The following is a 5,185-nucleotide window of genomic DNA, read 5'->3' as shown; positions in this document are numbered from 1 at the left end:
TCCTATGTAAAATTTTAATATATTTTTAATTTATTCTAATTATTTTCTTAAACTACAAATATAAATATTATATATATATATATATGTTAAAGAAAGAAAAATAAAAGATGGAATAGGAAAAAGAAGGGGCTAAATAGTATATATATACATATGTTAAATTTAAAATTAAAAATAACTAAAAAAATAAAGTGGAGGGGCAGCCTCTCTTGCCCCTGCATGCGTCCGCCCTGGATGGGATTGGTAATGGATGATGTGGTTGAGTGTGTTTTTCCTTGAGAGGTTTATATATTCGCTAAGTTTTTTTATGCTTGTGTTATAATTAAGGTTTGGGATTTTTATTTATTTATTTATTTATTTATTTTTTGTCATTTAAGATTTTACATAAAGTAACGTATTTCTAATTATATAAATTGAGTTGAATTGTTATATTAATCACTTATACAAAAATTTTACTTTTTTTTAGAGCAACTGCAATGGTGCAGGTCAAAAAAGGCTTACAAAGCTGAGTGTCCATGACTTGTACAAGCACCAATCAATTCTCATATTTTAAGAGCAACCAAAATAGTCAAATTTTCGATGGCCTCACAGTCTGACACGAAGCAGTTTTCATCCTCTTCGAAATTTTTGTTGACACAGTGACTCGAATTCTTAGGCCAAAATATTGATACCCAGCGACCGCAGCCTGGTGCAGACGAAGCCTTGGAGAAGCATTGGAAGTGTATTTTTTTCTCTTTCTCTCTCCTCTCTCAAGCTCTTCTCTCTCAACCTTTTCTCCCTTAAATATTCCAAGAGCCACCAGCATTGTCGAATCGCGATTTCCTTGGGCAACCCTTAAAAAGTGCGTATATTTACAATCATCATGAAATCGTATGTCGTTCAAGTCGTCAAACACATCTATGTTAATTTTGGGCGATTTCGATTTGGATGGTTTGGGCGATATTGATTTAGGTTATTTCAATTGAAATTTGGGCTATTTTGATTTTGATTTCCTTCGACTTCAGACATTGCTTTCGCCCTTCTCCTTGCTAGCACATTTGGTATTGTGAGTTTTAATATGAAAGTTGTTAGTATTATCCATTTCTTAATTTTATACAAATTTTTATTATGTTTTTAAATTAAAAAAAAATAAAAAAAAAAACTCATTGCACATAAATATCTTAATAATCTCTCCATTTTATATGTACATGGGAGAACTGATTCTGGTCCACCATTAATTAATTGTCTATCATACATGTTATGGTGTTTTGGATTAAGACGTGATTCATCCAATGGAGATATTATGTTAATTATGAGAGGTTTGCAACAGATTTTCTCAAAATTTGGTTGTTTCTATACATCTCTTTGTGTCGATACATAAAAGAACAATCAACAAATGTGTGGGATAATTTAATATATATTTTCCTAAATTATTGATGTTTTCGAGATAAATTGAAGTAATTGGCCATCAGAATTGGAGCCAAATTTTGACTGTTTCAAATATCTGCATTGTGCAATCAGTTCAAGTGCTTAGTTGTATTATTATGGTTCCAACCATTTGTTCTAGCATAGATGGATGTGTGGCGTTTTATTTTATGGTATTATTCTTGGTTTGCTTCTACAATGATTGGATTATTGGTTCATCTTAAGTATAGACTAGAACCTTGTTGATGGAATATGAAATGTTTTTGTATGTAAATGCCAATATATATATATATGGAATTGAAATGGTAATGGATTTCAACCTTCATTTCTTGAAAAGAACTGTATGATGCCTTTTAAACATCAATATTTTCTCTGTCTGATGTTTGCCTATACTAGTGGAATGTGTTCCTAATCTTTGTCAAGTAAACTCATCCATTGAGAAATTTCATGCTCCCCTCTAGATTTAATCTTGGTTATTTCTTGATCTCTTTTATAGTAGTATTACTACAATGTAACTAAATAGTTGGAGATGCACTTTACATTATGTCATGCTCATCGGCATTACATATTTAACTTATATGTTCTTTCATTAGCATTTACTTTTTAGTATATTGAAAATTGCAATGGGCTAAAAACTTTGAGGTGAGCTCCTATAAAGAAGGACATTCTCAGTACATAGATTCATGAAAACTATAAGGGACAACTTTAAGCTGAGCTTTGTCCATAATTCAAATTTCAAATTTTACTGATCTTTCTAGCTATGATTCTGTGATTAAAATTACAGGGATGTGGATAGAAGAGTGGTAAAGGTGTATAAAATGGATGTCGTGTTAATCATTTTGCAGGGACAACAAAGCTAATGGATTACAAAATGGAAATAAACCACGCGATTCTTTTCGAACACAAAATAAGGACATAGCAAAACCAAAATATGCTTGGATGCGAAGGGAAATCAGTACAAAAGATCTAAGTTCTCTCAGGTTTGTCTTAGTTTTAAATGCATTACTTTTATTCTTTTTAATTTGACTTTTGTCGAATAGTCGATGATCCTTAGATATCAAAATCAAGCGGTTCTCACATTTTGAAGTTGCAATGTGTAGGTTATCAAAAGTTTTGCTAGTGAAGCAGATGATGAGGTATCATGTAGGTTATCTATATCGGATACCAGGCTTTGAAGTTATAGATGATTGTTGGACAGAAGGGGCCGACGATACCTTTTAGCCGTTTGGAATTTGGCAATCGGAGAAGGCTTTCTGATGTTGTCAAGCTATGCATATTATGTTTAATAGTTAACGTTTTCAAGCTATGCATATTGTGTTTAATTGTTAAACTATATATATTGTATTGAAGATCCATTAACTAACAAACACAATAGCTAAGTGATTGATAAGGGAATTTAAATGACTCTAATTTTTTGTGAGCAAATTGTAGAAATTATTTTCTGGTTTGTATAGAAAGACAAAAGTTATTTGTTTATTTCTCTCTCTATCAAATGGGTCCTCCTTATTTCCTCCTTTTTTGAGCCATTGTGGGTATTTGGAAGATTTTTAGCTCTTCAATTTTCTTTTCATATTCCTTCGTATATTTTATAATATACATAATTAAAAATTTTATTATGTATTTGCTAAGTCATCGAGATTAAATGTATGAAGCATTTGATCCAAATACATATGAATTTACGTCCAGAATTTGAAGTAAGGTTTTACATCAAATATCATAACAATATTATTGAGACAACATACGGACTCATTTTATGCATCGTTTACGTTTTAAATGTGTAAAGTTATTAATTTTAGATATTTTTAAATTTTGAGTGAATTCATATTTTAAAATATAAATATATAATACTACATCCATCCCATAAAAATGGTAACATTTCTCTTTTACGTCATTGTACTTAACGTTGAAAATATCATTATATTTGTATAATTTACTCCACAAATGTCATTGTATTTGTATTATAAAAGACTAATAGATGTATGTTTGTCATTTTCTTTTTACTATGTATTGATATAATAATTAATATTTAAAAATCAACTTGCAAAAAGCTCATGTACTCTTCTTGTGAGACAGAGATAGCAACATAATTAACTTTTTTTAGTTAAGTGTCATTAATTATTTTTTAAATAGACAAAATACCCTCAATTAAAATCAACCACTAATTAACAATAAAATTGATCGACTAACAATAAAATTAGGATGCTCCTAACTTTAATATAATATTAGAACCATACAAGAACTCAATTGAAAATTTAGTTAGTCTGAATTTGATTACAAGTTGAGAAGTGTAATTGTAAGTTTGGTTGTACCGTATTTAATTGCAAGTTGGAAAGTTAATTGAAATTTTTATTTTAGTGTTGAATAATTAAATATTTTTAGGTTGTAAATTGAGTGATTATATAATTTATATTTCATCAAAATATTATATATATATATATATATAATATTATACTAGGTTTACGTTTGTACCATAACAGTTTGTACCATAACAATTGACACGTTTGATTAGCAACAAGGTATTTCAAAATAATATAGTTTAATAAGTTAATAATATTATATTATAATATTATTTTATTATTTTCTATGTAAGTGGTGGTGTTGATATTTAAAAAATATATGATTATTTTTTTAAAGACATGTATTTTAAATATTTTAATCGCTATTATCTTAATCAAATTCATTTAATATGATAGCATTTTGTAGAGAATAAAATTTTATATAATGTAAAAAATATTTTTATTTATTTACAACTAACATAAATTAATTTATAAAGAAATTAAGAAGTTTTAAATATAGATAAAAATATTTGTTTATTGAAGATAGATAAAAATAAAAGTGTTTTGAGTGAATCCTATTAAATTTTAGTTAAATTGATTTATAATTGTTAAATATGTTTAATATTGATAAATTTACTAATAGAAACGTGTCAACTGTAATGTAACATATTAAAATGCAAAATGTAACTGTTATGAGACGAAAAGAGTATAAAAAATAAATACAAATATACATATATAATTTACATAAATTAGTTTATAAAAGATAATAAATTTAAATATATATATATATTTATAAGAAATGAAAATAGAAGATTGTAATAAAATCTCATTTCAAAAAATTGAAAAACTAGTTTATATAAAAAATAATAATAACAATATGAAAGCGTAATATCGATTCTTGTTCCATGTGTCACGACCCGAATCCGTGACTGGAGATGACCGAGCGAATGAGCCAAAGCCCGGAGGCTAGTCCGGAACCTTGTAAATAAAACTAGAACTTGTATGGAGTAGTTAGGGGTTGATAGATGGTTGGTGGAAGATGGTAGGTGGAGGTTGGTAGAAGATGGTAGGTGGAGGTTGGTAGAAGGTTGGTGAAAGATAGTAGATGGTAGTTGGGAGATATGGACTTGTGTAAATAGGTGATTGTACTCATTTGTAAATCATCAAGTTGAGAGCAATAACACCTACTTTCCCTCACTACTTCCTCTCTCTACGATTCTTGAGTGTCCTTGATCGTATTCTTGAAGGTGTCCGAAGAAAGGCTGTACTAACAACCTCTAAGTGTCCGGAAGTTGCTAGGCCGCACGGAAGGTGTTCGAAGAACAACCAGGCGGTCCGTGACAAGTGGTATCAGAGCTTCATTCGAACCTAAGTCAGTGAGGGATGGCAAGTGACGGGTCCAACTTGACGAATCTGAACGAGGGTAACAACGAGGGTGTCAATGAAGGGAAGCACCATCGAAAGTGCAAACGTTGCCCTTCTTTGGATACCGTAAGTGCTTTTGAGGC

General features: G+C 29.6%; 1 long non-coding RNA gene across 1 annotated transcript; it reads left to right on the top strand.

Moving 5' to 3' along the window:
• The first annotated feature begins 474 nt into the window (after positions 1 to 474).
• Positions 475 to 2,906, top strand: LOC127255236 (uncharacterized). Its single transcript, XR_007839589.1, has 3 exons — positions 475 to 838; positions 2,247 to 2,381; positions 2,502 to 2,906. It is a non-coding gene; the product is annotated as an uncharacterized LOC127255236 (long non-coding RNA).
• Positions 2,907 to 5,185: the final 2,279 nt, after the last annotated feature.

This window comes from Andrographis paniculata, unplaced genomic scaffold (genome assembly GCF_009805555.1).
Source record: "Andrographis paniculata isolate CXL003 unplaced genomic scaffold, ASM980555v1 Contig12END, whole genome shotgun sequence".
Lineage (NCBI taxonomy): Eukaryota > Viridiplantae > Streptophyta > Magnoliopsida > Lamiales > Acanthaceae > Andrographis > Andrographis paniculata.
This window is presented reverse-complemented; position numbering and strand designations above follow the sequence as displayed.